The sequence below is a fragment of the Rhinopithecus roxellana genome, chromosome 4 (genome assembly GCF_007565055.1).
Source record: "Rhinopithecus roxellana isolate Shanxi Qingling chromosome 4, ASM756505v1, whole genome shotgun sequence".
NCBI classification, from domain to species: domain Eukaryota; kingdom Metazoa; phylum Chordata; class Mammalia; order Primates; family Cercopithecidae; genus Rhinopithecus; species Rhinopithecus roxellana.
The window spans coordinates 57,098,764-57,117,495 of record NC_044552.1 but is presented as its reverse complement, the minus strand read 5'-3'; the positions used below and the strand labels follow the sequence as shown (position 1 = coordinate 57,117,495).

The following is an 18,732-nucleotide window of genomic DNA, read 5'->3' as shown; positions in this document are numbered from 1 at the left end:
GGAATTGTCTTAAGTTTTCTATACTTTGGTTTACTCATCAAGAATATGGGGAAAATAGTATTTAATTCACAGGCTCTTAGGAGAATTGAATGAGTAATTTGCAAGTAAAGTATCCAGAGTGGTGCCTAGTATTTCAACCTTACCATCAGCGTGTATAGTTACTTGCTGGATTGTCAGAATTTGACTTCAATTCTGAGTCAAATTAACTTATTTAAAAAAAAAAAAAAAAAAAGGACCGTTGGGTTAACTGATTCCCGCCACTCTGGAAATGGAGGGATCCCAATTTCGAAGCAATAAAAGTACATTTTACAGTAATTGAATTATCTGACTCAAAGGAGGGTCCACAGCAGCAAGGATGTCAGAGATTGCTGTGTGTGTGCGAGGTCCTCATAAATCTCACTGAACTTTGCCTTTGTTAAACATAAACCCCATGGTATTTTCATCACTTCCCTTCCAAGCTGGAATGGTCCTGATTATTTAGAAATTCTCAGAATCCTTATGTCCTTGCCACCAATGAGGAGCTGTTGTTGTCATTAGAGTATGACATGTTTCCATCACACCTTGTGCTGTGGCTGCTGGGGCCAGTAATGGGAAGGCTTGACCATGGTGGGACACCCCCCGACCCCGCACTTCCTTGAATTCATTCAGGGAGTTCATTCCCTGTCCTTCAGTTGACAGGGAACAATCATTAGAACTTGCTATTATGTCTTTGGAGAGGGCTGGCTGTTGTCTCCCTATTCTTTCAGTTATATACTTATGGACTGCAAATATCATTTATTTATGCCAACAGCTGGCTCCTTATCAATAGCGGACTTAGTTGAAACTGCTCACACCTATACTTTCCAGCATTCTTGGCAACAATTTAATCTTAGGCACAGTTGAACTCTGTGCTGTTTCTCTGGCATCAATATTTATGGGATTATGTTTTTTTCTCTATAAATAGAATTCCCAGTAGAGCTGTCTCCTTCCTGTCCATCTTGGCCTCACCTGTGCCCATGTGCACATACACATTGATGGAAAGAGCAGGTCTCCACATAGGGTCTAAAAGAAATCATGACTCAAAAAGAGTTAGGCAGATGACCTGTAAAGCCTTGGTTTTGTTTTACCTCTCATTTTACCAGTTTTTGATAACATATTCATTAGCATCTATCTTTTCTAGGAACTGTTGGGCCACTTGCCTTTGAGAAAAGCTCCTTTGTGTTTCTGTAACTGGACAGAGATAGAGGAGAAGACAGCTGAGAAAATAGGTGGGAGGACAGAAAAGATAGCCACTTCCATCTTTGGAAAAATGTTTGGAGGTTTGGTAAGTTATATGAATGAGACAAACTTCCTCTGGAAGGACAGTAATTTAAAGTCATTTAAAATCTCAGGGGAGGTCTATATACATGTGTGCACAGTAAAATTTTAGACACATTTTATATTTTAGCATGTTTTAGCACATTCCTGTTTATCAACACAACAGGAAGAGGTCTGAATGAATTACACCCTAGCCTCAGGTTTCTACCTCTTCTGTGAGGATTTGTGAAAGTTAAAACTCTGTGGATTCGGTTTCCTCTTTTATACAGTAAGGAGAAAAATAAAGTGAGCTCAGATCTATTCACATTCAGGTTTCATTATTACATACCCATTCCCCACCTTCTATTTGTAGATTACTTATGTAATTGTTCTTTTATCAACGTCGGCAGTCACCAAACCAAAGCCTGGAAAGATCACCGATTTCTACTCATCTTTATTCTTGTTTTCTCCTCAAACTGGTTATTAAATTCTTGAACATCTTTTGAGATGAGCTAAGAACCTACTAAGAATTTAATTATTGGGTTCAGAACAGAGGTATAATTTTTAAGAATTCTGGAATTATAAGTCTGGTGGGGACAAAAAGAATTACTTAGCTCAGTCACTCTTCCCCCAGGACACTTCACCAATCTGCTAAACTTGCATTTGTTCAACTACCGTATACTGTATACTGACAGCCTCCCATTTCCCAGGCATTGTGCCAGGTACTGGCTGTTAACAATATAGTCATGCCCGCCTATCATGCATGGTAGCTCCATGCCTCAAGAGAAACTCCGAAAGCCGCAATCCAGACTCACTTCTGCGAACTTCTGGGTTACCGAGAATCTCTGTTCCGGGGTCCCTATTTTAACTGTCCTATGTTTCATTGATTGGTTGTGCCTTCAGAGTCCAGTTTGTGACCCTACCTCCAAATCTGATCCTTTCCCATCCCAGAATTGAGATATGTGCTTATAAATTTGTGTTTCCTTTGCCACTAATTAGAACTTCATTCAGCTCAAGAGTATTTCTCCTGCTGCTGGTGCCTGCAGCCTAGCACAGCTGTCTGCTCCTTCCTAACAAGGATTCTGTTTTTCTATTTAGTCTGCACTTTGCATCTGAGAAGAGCTTCAGTCAGGATGATTTGTTGTTTTTAGCTCATTGCTCAATATGCCTCCTGGCATTCTAGTAGGGTTCATTTCCCACAGAAGACGAGTCCAGCTCATTTCCACTGTAAAAGGCTTAGCTGCAAGCCTCATGGGTTGGCTCTATTCCAATCCCTTGTAACTGAAGATGTTCACCAGCCGCTTGTGGTTCAGTATAGCAGGAGTGACCACCAAGCCCTTAAAAGATGATTAATGGCATTCCGCAAAAGGTGCCAAGCTCTTTCTTCTAGCCAAGATTTCAGCTTAGTAACAGGACCCAGTCTTCCTGGAATCCCTAGGTAGGGCTTATTTCTCATCTCCTCTACTCAACTTCATTTAAAGAAAGGAAAGACCAGATAATTTGAGCTTCTTGAATTGTTTGCTTTTAAAAATTAAGAAGTACCTGAACAGAACTCCAGAGAGGTGATAGCTACCTCATAAAAAAGAAATGAAATAATTCCTTCTAATTTACAAAGTGCTTTTCAATATGTTTTGATTTGATTATTTTGGCAATTGTGTAAGTTAAGTGGAATTTATTTTCATTTCACAATTGCAGAAAATGAAAATGTAACATTTAAATTCTAAATAAAAAGAATTTGTTAACTATTTCCCTAAATTTCTCAGCCCAAAGAATCAAGTATTTCCCTTCGACTATGAGCCAGTTAGTTTTTGTTGCTTGGGGCATAATTTTAATAAAATCATGATTGTTAATTTGATCTCCACCTGAGTTCCTTACAAACAATTCTTTTTTTCAGAAAAAAGAAGAACATACATTTCAAAGCTATCTTCCTGTTCCTGCGTTAATTTGCATGTTCTCACTTATAAGTGGCAGCTAAGCACTGGGTATACATGAACATAAAGATGGAAACAATCAACACTGGGGACTCCTAGAGCAGAGAGAGAGGGAGAGGGGGAAAGGGCTGAAAAGCTACCTATTGGGCCGGGCACGATGGCTCAGGCCCGTAATCCCAGCAATTTGGGAAACAGAGGCTGGTGCATTGCTTGAGCTCAGGCGTTCGAGACCAGCCTGGGCAACATGGTGAAACCCTGTCTGTACTAAAAATACAAAAATTAGCCGGGCATGGTGGTGTGCACCTGTGGTCCCAGCTACTTGGGAGGCTGAGGTGGGAAAGTCACCTGAGCCCTGGAGGCGGAGGTTGCAGGGAGCCAAGATTGCACCACTGTACTCCAGCGCGGGAGACAGAGGGAGAACCTGTCTCAAAAACAAAACAAACAAATGAACAAAAGCTATGTATTGGATACTATGCTCACTACCTGGTGACAGGATCATTTGCACCCCAAACCTCAACATTACACAATCTACTACCCATATAACAAAACTGCACAGGTACCCCCCACGCTAAAATAAAAGTTGACATTACACTAGAAAAAACAAGCTATCTTCCTGATAAACATGATTGTCCTCGGTATCTAAGGAGAGTCAGGTGTCTAAGGTTGGAAACACAAATGATCAGGCCTGCTGGAAAACCCCTGCAGAGTAGGCTCTGTGGGATCTTTATATACGAATGGTCAAATTAAAGATGTTACAAACTCTTCTTGGGTGATCTATTTTAAATAAGAGTAAAACACACTTCTCCTACTTCTCATTCCATGCTTACACTGATAAATCTTCATTGTTTCAAACCTACCAAAACCCCCTAATTCTTTACATTTCCCTTTACATATGAATAGTATTTTCATCGTGATTTTCTTAAAAAGTAAAACTAACTTTTAAAATCATATTCCCCAGATGATTCTTCTAGAAATAGAACCAGTTGACTGGCATTCCATCTAGCCTGAAAATATCACATCAAGTCATCCTCAGAAACCATCCAGATTCTACACCATACAGAATGAAAAGCAAACTCAAGATCATCGCAGTTTTGAACTCCCACAGTCTGCCCTCAAACTTCCCTTCTATTAAGCTTCCTTCCACGCATCTGAATTCCAGGTAAACCAGGATTGAACTTTTAACTTTTCTAAGTTAAAAGGAAAGTGCTGCTTCCAAAGGTTTGTATATTTTGAGATTTTATAGACATGGTCAAATTGCCCTCCTAACCTGTACCCATTTACACTCACTGGTAAGCTGCAGAAATGCCTGTTTCATCACTCTGTCCACAATATCTTTTTAATGTTGCCAAATGGATAGGCAAAATTTTTGCCTTATTGTTTTAATTTTCCTGTGTTTGATTACCAGTAAGTTTAAGCATTTTTCAGAGATTTACTGGCCATTTGTATTTTTTTCCAGCTTGACTACTTAAGTCATTTTCCCAAGTTTATCTATTGGAGTGTTCATCTTTTTCTTAAAAATTGTGTTTTAGAAGCTCTTTTGTCTTTGTCACTCCTATTATAGGTATTTACTCATGGTTTATAGTCCATCTTTAAACCTTTTGCATTATTTTCTTCTGCACAAAAGATTAAAATGTTCATGAAATCACATCTGTCAATCTTTTCCATTATGGATTTTCCTTATTCATTTTTACTTTTAGTTATATTTAGAGACAGGGTCTCGCTCTGCTGCCCAGGCTAGAGTGTAGCGCCGTGATCACAGCTCACCGCAGCCCCATCCTCGGCTCAAATGATCCTCTCGTCTCAGCCTCCTGAATGGCTGAGACTATAGGCACGCACCACCACACCCAGCTAATTATTTTTTAATTTATTTTTTTGCAAAGACAAGGTCTCGACACACTGCTCACACTGGTCTTGAATTCCTGGGCTCAAGCGATCCTTCTTCCTCAACCTCTCAAAGTGTTGAGATTTCAGGTATGAGCCACCACACCCAGCCCCATTATGGATTTTAAACTTGGGGTTGTGTGAAGAATGTGTGGTTTTGTTTGCTTGTTTATGTTTTGAGACAGAGTCACACCCTGTCACCCAGGCTGCAGTGCAGTGGTGCAATCTCGGCTCACCGCAACCTCTGCCTCCCGGGTTCAAGTGATTCTCCTGCCTCAGTCTCCGGAGTAGCTGGGACTACAGGTGTACGTCACCATGCCCGGCTTATTTTTGTATTTTTAGTAGAGACAGGGTTTCACCATGTTGGCCAGGTTGGTCTCAAACTCCTGACCTCAGGTGATCGGCCCACCTCAGCCTCCAGAAGTGCTGGGATTACAGGTGTGAACCACCATGTCCGGCCAAAGAATGTGTTTTCTGTAAAAAGATTGGAAAACATTCTTCTACATTTTAGTCTAACACTTCATTAGTTCTTTAAATTATTTTTAATACACTTAAATCTTCAATCTTTCTTAAGTTAATTTAGGTTTTGGGATGAAATAAGTAAATCTTCAATCCTTCTGGAATTTATTTAGGTTTTCAGATTTCCTTTCATTTCCTCCAAGTGAATAGCCAATTTTGTCAACTGTATTTCCCAATGACACCATTTTTTATCTAGACCACCTTGATAATTCTTCATCAATTTTATCTATTTATTTATTTTAAATTTTATTTTTAATTGACAAATAATAATTGTACACATTTATAGAGTACCTAGTGATGTTTTGATATATATATATAATATATGGTGATCAGATCAGGGTAATTAGCATATCCATCATCTCAAACATTTATCTTTCTTTGTGTTGGGAACATTGAATATTCTCCTTCTAGTTATTTGAAACTATATATTATTGTTAACTATAATCATTCTGCAGTGGTATAGAACACTATAATTTATTCCCCCTATTGAGCTGTAAGTTTGTTTAATGAGGCCCACCTTTTCCTATAAAATTCTGACCTAAATATATTTTTTAAATTATGCCATATCTACATCTTTTACCAATTGCCTGCTTAATTGATACATTGGTCAACAACATAAAAGAGTATGATATGCTTAAGAAATATATCATTAAGTGGCTTATCAGAAATAATTAGCTTGATTCGTTAAGAGATTAAGTATAGGGAAGTCTCCAAGTAGAATCATTCTGCATGCAGTACAAACACAAGCGTAAAAGGTGCTTATGGAAAATATAATCTGCTTAACACAAATTCTCTTTACCCAGAACTTTGCAGGTGTGAATCTGTTGTATTTTGACAGGCTGTCTCAACTTCACAAATGTATAATAAATATCTGCTTATCTCAAAACAGTAAAGAAACTCTTATCAGGTTTTAAAGTTTTGTCTTCCGAGAAAGAAGAAAAGAATAAGAAAATTATCTTAAAGACTTTAAAGTCTTTAAATTTGTGGACCTCTGGAGATTAAAAACTGACATTTGCACTGAGACCAAGAAGACACCATGAGGATCTGATAACGCTCATCAATAAAACGTTAACTAGAGTTTGCAGTTTTAGGAGTGCATACCTCATTGCTGTTCATCTCTGCATTTTATTTATTCAACTGACTACACATAGGAAATTTATTTTAACTCTGTGAAATGCTAGGGCATTTTCCACTTCTATTATTAATTCCTATGAATTTTCATTCTCAACATGCCAGCTCCCAGTTTCCATCAGCCACTGACCAGGAGCCTCTATGAGATTATCTGTGGCTTATTGGGGAGGGGATGTGATAAGAAGGCTTCCCTTCCTTAGTGGTTTTGTGTACTACGGGGTGAGTTTATCAAGGCTTCAACCCAGCTGTGCATGGAAGAGGGTATGTTTCAGATCATGATGCCATAGGCCTTTAGTACTATCCCTCCAAGATTCCAAATTGTTTTCACATCTATTAAAACCATGTATCTCTGGGCGTGGTGGCTCACGCCTATAATCCCAGCACTTTTGGAGGCAAAGGCCGGTGGATTACTTGAGGTCAAGACTTTGAGAAGAGCCTGGCCAACATGGTGAAACTCTGTCTCTACTAAAAATACAAAAATTAGCCAGGTGTTGTGGCAGGCGCCTGTAATCCCAGCTACTCAGGAGACTGAGACAGGAGGATTGCTAGAACCTGGGATGCAGAGGTTGAGATGAGCCGGGATTGTGCCACTGCACTCCAGCCTGAGCAACAGAGACTCTGTCTCAAAAATAAATAAATAAATAAATAAATAAATAAATAAATAAATAAATAAATAAATAAAATAAAACCATGTATCTATCCAGTCAAGAACTCTGAAGACCTTGAAATCTTTTTTTTTTTTTTTTTTTTTTTTTTTTTTTTTTTAACAGTTTAATAAAGGTTTATTTTGCATTTAAACTTCTTCATGATGTAACAAGAACAGAGGTAAAGTGTAGTGAATTTTAAAAGTACAATATGTGTGAAATGTTTCTGAGGTCAAAATTCTCCCTGCCTGCCCTTCCCCACAGGATTTACAGTTTTTAAAACATTATATAATAATTGATATTTATAAGTGATAAACTATAATACTGATGCATTCATTGTCTGATGAAAATAAGGTCTGTGATAAATATTTTTAAATGAGTGAACACTAGAATGTAAGCTTCGTGTAAACAAGAATTTTGTTTTATTCTATTATTTATTGCTGAATCCTAAGCATCTGTAATATTGCCTGGCATATCATAGATGTTCAATAAGATATAGAGAATGAAAGAAAGGAAATGCATAAATAAGAAACTAGTAACAGGGAAAAATGGTCTATATTTCAGCTATTTGGATATGACAGTGCGCCTTTAAACTCCATATACCCAAATCCCAAAAGAGTTTCAACTATCAACTTGAACTTCTAATTTAATTCCTTTTTATAGGGAAAAAGATAAATCTCTTTTTTTTTTTTTTTTTTTTTTTTTTCCTTTCCAAGATTTATTTTTATAACCTGGACATAACTTTTTAAAATACTCCAAATTTGTTTAACACAGTCTTAGTATTTAGAACACTCTGTTTCTTTTCTTCTTGTTCTTTCATATTGAAAATGATCATTACTGTTGAAAATATTCCTGAGTCTTGCCAGCAAAGTTTGTTCTCTACCAATGCTAAAACATCAAAAATAGCAAGAGCAAATTTAATTAGAAAGGCAAAAAAAAGCAGTTAATTAAAATTATAAAGTAAATTTTGCAATGTAGCTCTTCAAATATCTGCCGCATTGGTGATTAAGCACTTATAAACTAGGGAGCTATTTACAACAATTTAATAATAGAATTTAATATTGCTACTTCTAGAACATGAATGGTTCTAATTTTTTAGTGTTGAAGACAGGTGTAGCAAGTGGTTGAATTTCTTAGGACATGTTTATATGAAGATAAATGAGAATATAAGTTAACTTACCTCGGTAAATTTATCTATTTTTCCAAGTAGGAATTATATTTTGTTAATTTTTATTTTTAAGCATAAATAAAATCCAAAGTTCTCTCATTAGAAATACTTAATCTAGGTTTTTTTCTTTAGAAAATTCAAATATGTTATATTCCAAAATGGCTTTGCCAATTGCTATTTACTTGAAAAGATCCAGGAAACACTTCCTTAAAAATAAGTAAAGTGGTTCTGAAAAATCCTTCTATTGTCTTAAATTAAAACACACTTGAAGTATATCACTAATTGTATGATTTAGGACAAACTAATTTTCTAAGCATCAATTTCTTCACAGTTAAAATAGATAATAAATGCCCTACATTTGCTTTTGAACTCTTTCTGCTCTCCTTCTGTGACTCATATAACAATACAAGTTAAATATTTTTAACTGTCCTATAGATCACTGAGTTCATAGATTTTGTCAGTTTTTCCTTTGTTGTTCAAATTCAGTAATTTCTATTGATTTCTCATAAAGTTCACTAATTATTTCATCTGTTATCTCTAATTTAACTTTTTTTTTCTTTTTTTTTTTGAGACAGAGTTTCCCTCTGTCACCCAGACTGGAGTGCAGTGGCACAATCTCGGCTCACTGCAACCTCTGCCTCCCGGGTTAAAGTGATTCTCCCGCCTCAGCCCCCTGAGTAGCTGGGATTATAGGTGCCAGCCACCACAGCCCAGCTAATTCTAATCTAATTTTGAGTGGAGTCGGTTGAAGTTTTTTTTTAATTCAGTGATTTTATTTTTTAGTTTTATAAGTTCCTTTCAATTCTTTTTCATATCTTCCATTCACCTTAAAATATTTATCAGATAATTTCGTCTCAGTTATCTCTGTATTGGAATATTTCGAGTATATTTTTTATTCAAATGGTTCTCCAGGTTCTTTGTATGATGAGTAGTTTTTGATGGTATCCTGGACATTTTTGATATTAAGCTGTGAGACTCAGGATACTATTTATTGTTGTTTAGCCAACATCACAATGTTTAGGTGTAATAAAAAGCCTGGTTGGGGATTTATGTTAAGCTCACTTTGGGCCCATTGACACCACCTATTGAAATTGAAGTACTGATTGGCACAGAATCATTGTCCCTGAGAAGAAACCAAAGTTTGGCTCCCAACATGTTTTTCTACATGACTTAAAATACACCCAGGTATTCGTTTCAGTTAAAGCTCCCAGACCTCAGTTTTTTTGTTTGTTTGTTTTTGTTTTTGTTTGTTTGTTTGTTTTTACTTTACTTCATCAATGACTTCTATGAAAAAAATCTGGTCACAATGATACATCCCCGAGAAATCAAAATAATTATTTTCAAATAATATGAAAAGAGAATTAGCCTGATAATTTGATGGCCATACAGAAACTTCACCTTCTTTTCTACCTTAGCTCTCTCTTTTCTGTAACACAATAATATTCTCACTTAAAATTTAGGCAGTTGTATTCTCTCAATGTAATAAAAAGATGGCAAGCTGGTTGGGTTGAATGGATGCAATTGCATATATACCTCTAAACTTCAATTTACTTATAAACATTTAATTATTATATGCAGTGTAGTAAAGAAGATGAGATTAAATGTGATTATCAATACCTACTGTTTTATGTATTTGATATCCATTGTATGTAAACATTAAGAGCAAAACAAAAACAAAGCAAATGAAATCTTGTGAGCACTACTCTGCTAAGACAAACACAATTTAGGAAAATCCCAAGACATACATATTTGGCAACAGCGTTTCCCCTTCTCTACAAGCGATGGGTGTTCCCTGCCAAAGAACATTACAAAGAAAGTCAGGCGGCTGGGTGCTGCAGTGGCTCACGCCTGTAATCCCAGCACTTTGAGAGGCCGAGGTGGGAGGATCACGAGGTCAGGAGATCAGGAGATCGAGACCATCCTGGCTAACACGGTGAAACCCCGTCTCTGCTAAAAATACAAAAAATTAGCCCAGCGTGGTGGCGGGAGCCTGTAGTCCCAGCAACTCCGGAAGCTGAGGCAGGAGAATGGCTTGAACTCGGGAGGCGGAGCTTGCAGTGAGCCGAGATCCCGCCACTGCACTCCAGCCTGGGCGACAGAGCGAGACTCTGTCTCAAAAAATACAATAAAATAAAATGAAATAAAATAAAACTAGGCAAAATATTTTGAAAGTTACAAATATAAACATTTAGATTAGGTAGGTTACACAACAGTTTCATAAGGGTGGCCTTAAGCAAAATTGTGAATTCAGTGACACTTGTCCTGGGGATGCCACTCCCCTACTTTCTGAGTTGTGCACCCTTGTGACGCACACCCCTACCACTGCGAATGCCCTCAGATATCCAGTATGCTCTTGCTTCTTCCAGTTTTTACTTTACTTACTCTCAGCCAAAGCACTAAAATCATTTACTTATATCCTAATTTGAATGAATGCGTTCATTTACTTTTTTAAAGAAGATGTTTGCATTCCTTTAGTTGTGTAATGAAAGACATCAGAAAGCGCATTGTTGTGAAAGTATGGTGCTTTCCTTGCCCTCAGCCCAGCAACAGACAGACCCTGTTATGGGGACATTGTCCCTGTTTTTTAAGAAATTTACTCTCCTTTTGGAGAAGCAAGACATACGAGGCATCCATCAATAATTCACGTCAGCTTACGGTTATGCACAAAAGGTGAGTTTGCAAGTTGAGCTTGTCAGACTCCACAGGCATACACTCCTGTTTCCAATCTTAATGCTTATTGGCACCATTTTACAAGTGAAATAACCAGGACAAGACAACTAAATAATTTGCTCAATGTTTTACTACTTGTCAATGGTTGAATAAAGTATTATGGGACCATTATTAGAACACTTGTCAATTTGGGTTATGGTTAGATAATGAGTGGTGTTTTCTTAATGAAAACAGAACATAATAGAAGGCTTGTGTTAATATTCTAACATATTAAAGAATGTACTTTTGTTTATTTTTTGTTATTCTCGCCTCTGTTTGTAATCTCCAGCCCATGAATGTTATTATCAAGTTGAGCTTAATGGATCTCAGCACGAAAAAGTCAAGTTCATCACTTCTCTAGGCCTCTCCCACTTTGACCTGGTTTCTATTCCTCCTTCAGTGTCTTTCCTTTATGTAGCCTCTGGCATGGCGTATTACATAGGCTATCAGATTTACATAAATGGATTTTTCATGAAAACAAAGAAAAGAGAAAAGAAAAATTATATATTTTCAAGGCAGCTACTAAGAAAATACAGTGTGTCATTTTATATTTACTTGGGGAAGTAGCAGGAGAAATGATTAGTCAATTCTAGGGTTTTTTGGAGTCCTGGAAAGGAGTTAAATTGATAAGTACTTCCTGGGTACATATGGATTCAGGCAAAGCTTAAACTAATTCACCCTAAAGGAAAAATAAGCTTAATTCTCTCAAGCGCAATTTTATTTTAAGAGATTGCTATGGTTAATGTATTATGAATTAGTGAAAACCATATGACTGATCTTTGGTGGAGCCGTTTTATTCTAGTCAATCTACCTCCCTGGCACATCAGAAGAATGGGGGTCCTGCGTTATCACAGAGGGAAGAGTGTGCTTCGAGTCAGATAATCTGGAGCTTGAGCCTCAGCTAATCACCTCATTATAGTTAGTAAGCAGATTGAAATCTGTTGTTTCTGCTCATTGTTTTTTCAGCTCTGTTCCCTTAATTAACCATCTTTGGGAAATGAGATATTGAAATCAGAATTTTTTTTTCAAGGAGAGAAAAAATAATCTCAGACTAACAGGTAGTATTGGTCATAGTAATACACGTTCTTAGTAATCAAAGTACAGTTATTGGGCTTACCTGGTGATTTCTCTCTTCACGCCACAGCTCGAGGGAGCCCTTCCTTCAGTGTACTTGTGACTCAATTACTTCTTATGCTGTTTGGAAAGAAAGTATTAGTATCTGAGCAACAGCAGCTCACTGGTGTGAACACAGGCTCACTGATCCATCAGCAGTTCCTGGCACACATTATGGTCTGTGCAGGTAGACAAGCCTGGGACACACCCCCTTCAAGACGGAAACAATATACTTTTCTGCTAACTCCCCTCCACCTTAAAGTCACTATTAGGTCTGGTAAGAGGAAGGAGCGCAGAGCTCAAGACTTAATGACTCTCCCAGCAAACATAGATGGGTGTCTGAAATCACAGAAGGGAAATGGGAGAGAAAAGCTCTAGGGGAATGTGAAACACTTTTGCCCTAGATCGGTTTGCTACAAAATGCTACTCCATCAAAACTTCCCGTCCAGCCTCTGAACACACTGGGTCATACTCTATAAAGCTGAAGGAATGCAGCCCTTCATGCATAATTCCAATGAGAACAGGTGGGTAATTCCTGTGGAGCAGAAATAAGAGTAGATATTGTTTTTCCTTTTCCAACTTTTTCATTTAAGCCTAAAGAATCAACTAGCTAGTTTCCCAGATAAAACAACCTCAGACTTCTGGGTGAGATAGTACCAAAGGAGCTGTGGCAAAAGACAGCAACAGGGTGGATGCTGAGGTGAATGCTTTCGGTGTGTTCTTTGTCCTTAGAAAACGTAGAGTGAAACCTGATTAATTTCTTTAGTAAAGATTTGTTTTCTTTCCAAGGAGTCATCCAGTTTGAAAACTGAAAGGTCAAGATTGTTATGTGCTGTATCTTTAGCCACATTGGCTCATAAATTACTTTTGGTCAAGGTAATGAGCAACTAACAACCACATCTAAATTAGCAATTTGTCATTCTGTTATGAAATAATGAAGGGGATAATAATATGTTAATTCTCAAAAATGCCACTGAAAAGAAAGCAAAGGATATCTCTGAATTCAGTTAATTTATTAATTTTCTTTTGTTTCCTTTAAGCATTCCACATTTTACAAATGACTTGAGCTGGCTTGCAATGTTAATGCACAAAATAAAATAGTGTGAGTATAACAATTTTAAAATCATTATAAAAGCTCTATATAAACTATAAAAAAGGAAACTATAAAACTAAAGAGTCAATTAAGAAAAGTAATGCAAATAATAATCCCTGAAATTATTGTTTCATAAATTTGAAACTTAACTCTAGGGACAGAACTTCCTAACAGTTAAAGAAAAGGGAAAGCTAGTCAGGTACATTGTTCTCACAATTGGAAAAGAGGAAGCATCTATGTTTTCATGAAAGAGTAAGTAAATTCTAATAGAAACATCTTTTTTAGAGTGAACAATATTCCCATCAACAGTTGAGCTTCTAATTGCACACTGAAGACCTTTAGTGCCATGTGGGCCTAAATCCCGTATGACCCACTTGTCTTCCAGACCAGCTGGGCCACTGATCCATATCATACTCATTATGATTGGGTCTAGGTCTAGCCCACTGAAAAAATTATCAAGAGAATGGGGCTTACCTGACAAACTCCAATTGTCAGGTAGACTCAAGCTTCAACCATTGTTCCTTTGTCCCCCATCAGCCTGGGTGGAAAAAAGTTAATTTCATAATTTAGTCGAGTTAATTCCATTCTCCTTCTGCTTGTTTTCTGCAGGGTTTTGCCTGTTTCACAGTCCATCAATTATAACTGGAGACCAAATTTCCATTCCAAAAGGTTAAAGACTTCCAGAAATACATACTCTTACTCAGTAGGTTCAATGTCTGAAGTTTTAAGATGAGAGATGCCATCTTCTCAGTTCAGGGCCACACCTTTCCTATTGTCTATATTAAATTGCAAGTGTTTATAGTAATTCACTGACAGTCCTAGTAGGAATGTGTTTATAAAAAGGAATTGATAATCTACTAATCACTAGGGCAAGAAAGTGGCCATGGAATTTGGTGCAAACAGTTAAAATGACCAACTAGTGTGGAGTTCAAGGTGTTGAGGGGTTGAAGCTGAGATGGAAGCTCTGTTACCCACCTTTGGCTCATTGTGCCATTGCAGCCCAATAACGTCCTAGGGGCCAACGTATGGCCCTCAGAACCAAAGGAAACACTACATTGTCTCATTAGACTAAAAACACTTTAGCAGATACTAGTAGGTGAGGCAACAAGTAGATATCAACGATTCCATGAGTGAATTGGTTTTGGAGAAAATCTGAATCCAAACAGATGAATGCATTTAATAGCCTTTTAATTATGTGTTTAATAGAAGGAAGTCAAGTATGCACAACATTCAGATTGTTTCAGAAATAAGGTGTGTTTTTCAAACTGATGACTCACCAAAAAGCAATTTACTCACCCCTTCTAATTTCCTGCTAAGAATCTGTTAGTGCACGCAACACTAAATTCCTCAATACTTCCTGGTGAGTTTGAAGAGCTCTCTGGTCTTTGCAAAGGACACAGTGCAAAAAGAAGCAGCATGGGTTTATGCACTGTGGCAGCATTCGGACATCTTGTTACCTTAAGAGCTCAGGACAAAGCTAACCTTCTGAGTGCTGAGCTGTGGAGTTTGTTGCCTCTCTAGTTTGATTATAATGTTTCACAGGCATAAACAAGGTGTTCACTTGAGCATAAGAAGCCAGGTAAACAAATTATTTTGGTCCATCTGGTCAACTTTACATTCCACAAATGCTAGAAAAAAAAAAAAGAGAGAGAGAGAGAAGAAGAAAGGCCTGGGGCTGAGGAAGAGTTTCAAGCCTTCTAACTTCACTTGTTGGTGTTGGTTTAGTGAAGAGTCTGATGGCTTGGTTTCCCAGCAAAGGAGCAGGGTCCCACAAATAAACAGCAAGAAGCCTGAGTCCTGGGAGAAAGAAAACGGCAAACAGAATCATGTTTCTGGAACTAGTTATCTAAATTCATATGTCAACAAACTGTCCCTGAGTGACTACTGGGTGTGAGACAATATCTAAATGAGACAGATCAACAGGTGAACCAGAAAAGGACAGGAACCCAATTAGAGAAGGACCCTGATGCCCATGTCCATCCATCGAAAGTGCTGGACATTCTTTGAGTCTGGTCATAGAGAAGTTTTACCCCAGGGACTGCAAACACAAATGGCAGACTTGAGTGATGTGATGATGCAAGAGTGTAAAAGGCCCTGGACTGTTTCAGGTGGTTCTATTCCATAGTTGCAAAATGTTTGAAAGCATTAAATATATGTATATGTATATATATATATTGCAAGTATAATTTTTTTAACTGAAAGGAGGAGTTAAAAAGAGAAGAGTTGAGTATAAACTGTAAATTTCAGCGAGACGATTTTTCTGACTACTATGATAAAAGTCTTATCAAAGCTGATACAGGCTCTTCATACTACTCGGAACTAGGGCTTAAGATAAGGAGAGGTGGGTTTGAAATTATAAAGCTACCTAAGGACAAGCGTTGGACAAGGTGACTTATGAGAAATTGCTTTTATCAGTGGGGTAGGGTGGCATTGTGTTATAATTGAGACCTGGACAGCTAATTCGAGGAAGAGAAGAACTATCAAGTGCTTAGTATCAGCCAACATTTTGTTGTTGTTGCTGAGATGGGGTCTCATTCTGTTACCTGGGCTGGAGTGCAGTGGCATTATCTCAGCTCACTGCAACCTCCACTTCCCGGGCTCAAATGATTCTCCAGCCTCAGCCCCCCAAGCAGCTGGGACCACAGGCGTGAGCCACCAATGCCCAGCTAATTTTTGTATTTTTTGTAGAGGCAGGGTTTCGCCATGTTGCCCAGGCTGGTCTTGAACTCCTGAGCTCAAAGCGATCCGCCTACCTCAGCCTCCCGAAGTGTTGTAATTACAGGTGTGAGTCATAGTTCCTGGCTCAGCAAACATTTTTTCAAATTTTTTGTTTTTAATTTGTATGGACACATAGTAGGTATATATTTTTATGGGGTACATGAGATATTTTGATACAGGCATACAATGTGTAATCATCACCTCAAACATTTGAGGTTATGCAGTATCATTTCCTTGTGTTACAAACATTCCAATTATACACTTTTAGGTATTTTTAAATAATAAATTGTTGTTGACTATAGTCACCCTGTTGTGCTATCAAATACTAGATCTTATTTATTCTACCTAATATTTTTGTACCCACTAACCATCCCCACTCCTGCACTGCCCACTACTCTTCCCAGCCTCTGGAAACCATCATTCTTTTCTCTACTTCCATCAGTTTGTTTTAATTTTTAGCTCCCACAAATCAGTAAGAACATGTGAAGTTTGTCTTTCTTTACCTGGCATATTTCACTAAATGTCCTCCAGTTCCATCCACGTTGTTGCAAATGGCAGGATCTCATTCCTTTTTTTTTTTTTTTTTTTTTTTTTTGGTGGATCAGCCAACATTTACTGAGTACTTCCTATGTGCCAAGTACTGTTGTGATCATTTCTCATGTGTTTTTATACTCTCTGCAACCTTATTTTATAGATAATGGAGTCAAGGCATCGAGCAGTTAGGTGAATGGTGAGCCAGAAAGTCAACACGACCTGACTTCAAAGTCTGTTCTGTTACCCTATTCTCTACTGATTCCTAAAGATAGATGGGAAATACAAATATAAGTGCCTGACTCTTGCTAAATAACCAAAGAAAAAGCAAAGGCAAACACAGGTATTAATGAGACAGAGCATTCTTATCATCTGAACCTTCCATAATAAATTGGAGAGCCATCAAAGTCCTGTAGAGTCCACACTTCATTTTATTCAAGAAGCAAGCTTCAAGTGTCACTAAATTCAAGGTCCTGGGTAAATCTGGCAGTCGGTCAAGACGCCATCTGAGGCCTTTAATCAGTTCAGATTGTACAGTATTGGTACACAATTATTATTCTCTGTACAGAATGTACAGAGATAACACTGAGAAGAGAAAGCTATAACCTATAAAATAAATGATAATCCTTTTCCCCCCTCACTCTGTGTTTAAAATAAGAGTTATACAGCACCAAGAAGTCTACCACTCCAAGCTCAAAAGATTCTCGTGAGGCCACTGGAAGGTACAGGTGCAGGCACCAGAACACATCCCCTGCAATCACAGGATGCTCAGGAATTCTACAGGGTCAGGACAGCCTCAGTGAAGAACCTGCTACATCTAACAAGAATCCTGCTTTTTACCATGCAGATTCTAGAGTTCCAGACCCTTTACAGTAAGATGCATTTTTCCATTAGCCTACAGCATCAGAGAGAAATAACACAAGCAAGGCTTCCGGAGAACACTCATGAGTCTGCTGGATTAGAGGCTAACACCCAACAGACTCAGAGTGCAAAGGGTCCATACCTGTGGATGAGAAGTTCTTCTAGAATAAAATTAAGCTGATTCCATCCCTGGGCACTTTTTCTCTGGTGTTGTGGCCGTGCTCAACTTCCTCATGAGAACAAACATCTGAAGATGTGACCTGAGATTAGAACATTCTTTTTCACTTACGTATTGTTTCAACAAACCCCAGGTTGACTCCCATACTTCCAAATGTCCTTTAGGCAAAGAGAGACATCTAGTGGCCAAGATTCACAATGTTGTAGAGGCCACCTGTTTACAAAATCACTATGGGGTATAATCACTTAATTTACCGTGAAGGTGACTGAGAGACTTAACGGAGGAGGCGGGAGAAGGAGCGGTCCAAACCAGATAACCTCTGTGACCTGGGCTGCCTTGTCCAGTTTTTCAGGACATAGATTCTTCTTGGAGCAGAATTCATTCATTCATTCATTCATCTATTTATTCATTAAACAAGCATTTATATTAAATGTCTACTAGGTGCAAGACACTGTGTTAAGCCCCAGGACCAAAATCTGTAAATACACTCTTCAAGCATCTATAATGGAGAAGGTAGGCCAGCAACAATCAGTTAAAATATGTTACGATAGGGACTGAACACATTGTGCCACGGAAGGCTATAGAAGAGGCACTTACATGAATCTTTGAGGATAAGAAAAAGTGTTTAAAACACAGGTCTCAAACTGGCACCCTGAGGGCCTCATCTGGCCTGCAGATGTGTTTTGTTTGGACCATGCATTGTTTTTGTAACTCTGAATTAGTTGCTGACATTTAAACATCAGGGGATTTCACATGAAAACCCAAATTTCAGCTTCTTTTGGAAAATGAGAAGATCTGACAACATTGGTTTGTATTCCTGCAGGGTCACATTCAATTGGAGCTGCTTTCTTAATGTTTTTGCATAAAAGTCAATAATGTTTCCGCATAACAGCTTCTTTTAATAAGATGTTGGTAAATTTTACATGAACAGGGTAGAAAACTCAAAATTACAAAAGCGTATTCAGTAAACTACCCTTGTT

At 37.8% G+C, this 18,732-nt stretch overlaps 1 protein-coding gene across 1 annotated transcript in view; it reads right to left on the bottom strand.

The window, feature by feature from the left end:
* Positions 1–17,776, bottom strand: part of ADGRF1 (adhesion G protein-coupled receptor F1) — a 50,495-nt gene extending 32,719 nt beyond the window's left edge. Inside the window, exons 1-3 of the mRNA XM_010356510.2 lie at positions 17,717–17,776; positions 13,939–14,002; positions 12,376–12,452 (exon numbers count right to left, since the gene is read on the bottom strand). The gene's annotated coding sequence lies outside the window, so the exon portion shown is untranslated. The remainder of the gene's footprint in view (positions 1–12,375; positions 12,453–13,938; positions 14,003–17,716) is intronic.
* Between the last annotated feature and the right edge of the window lie 956 nt (positions 17,777–18,732).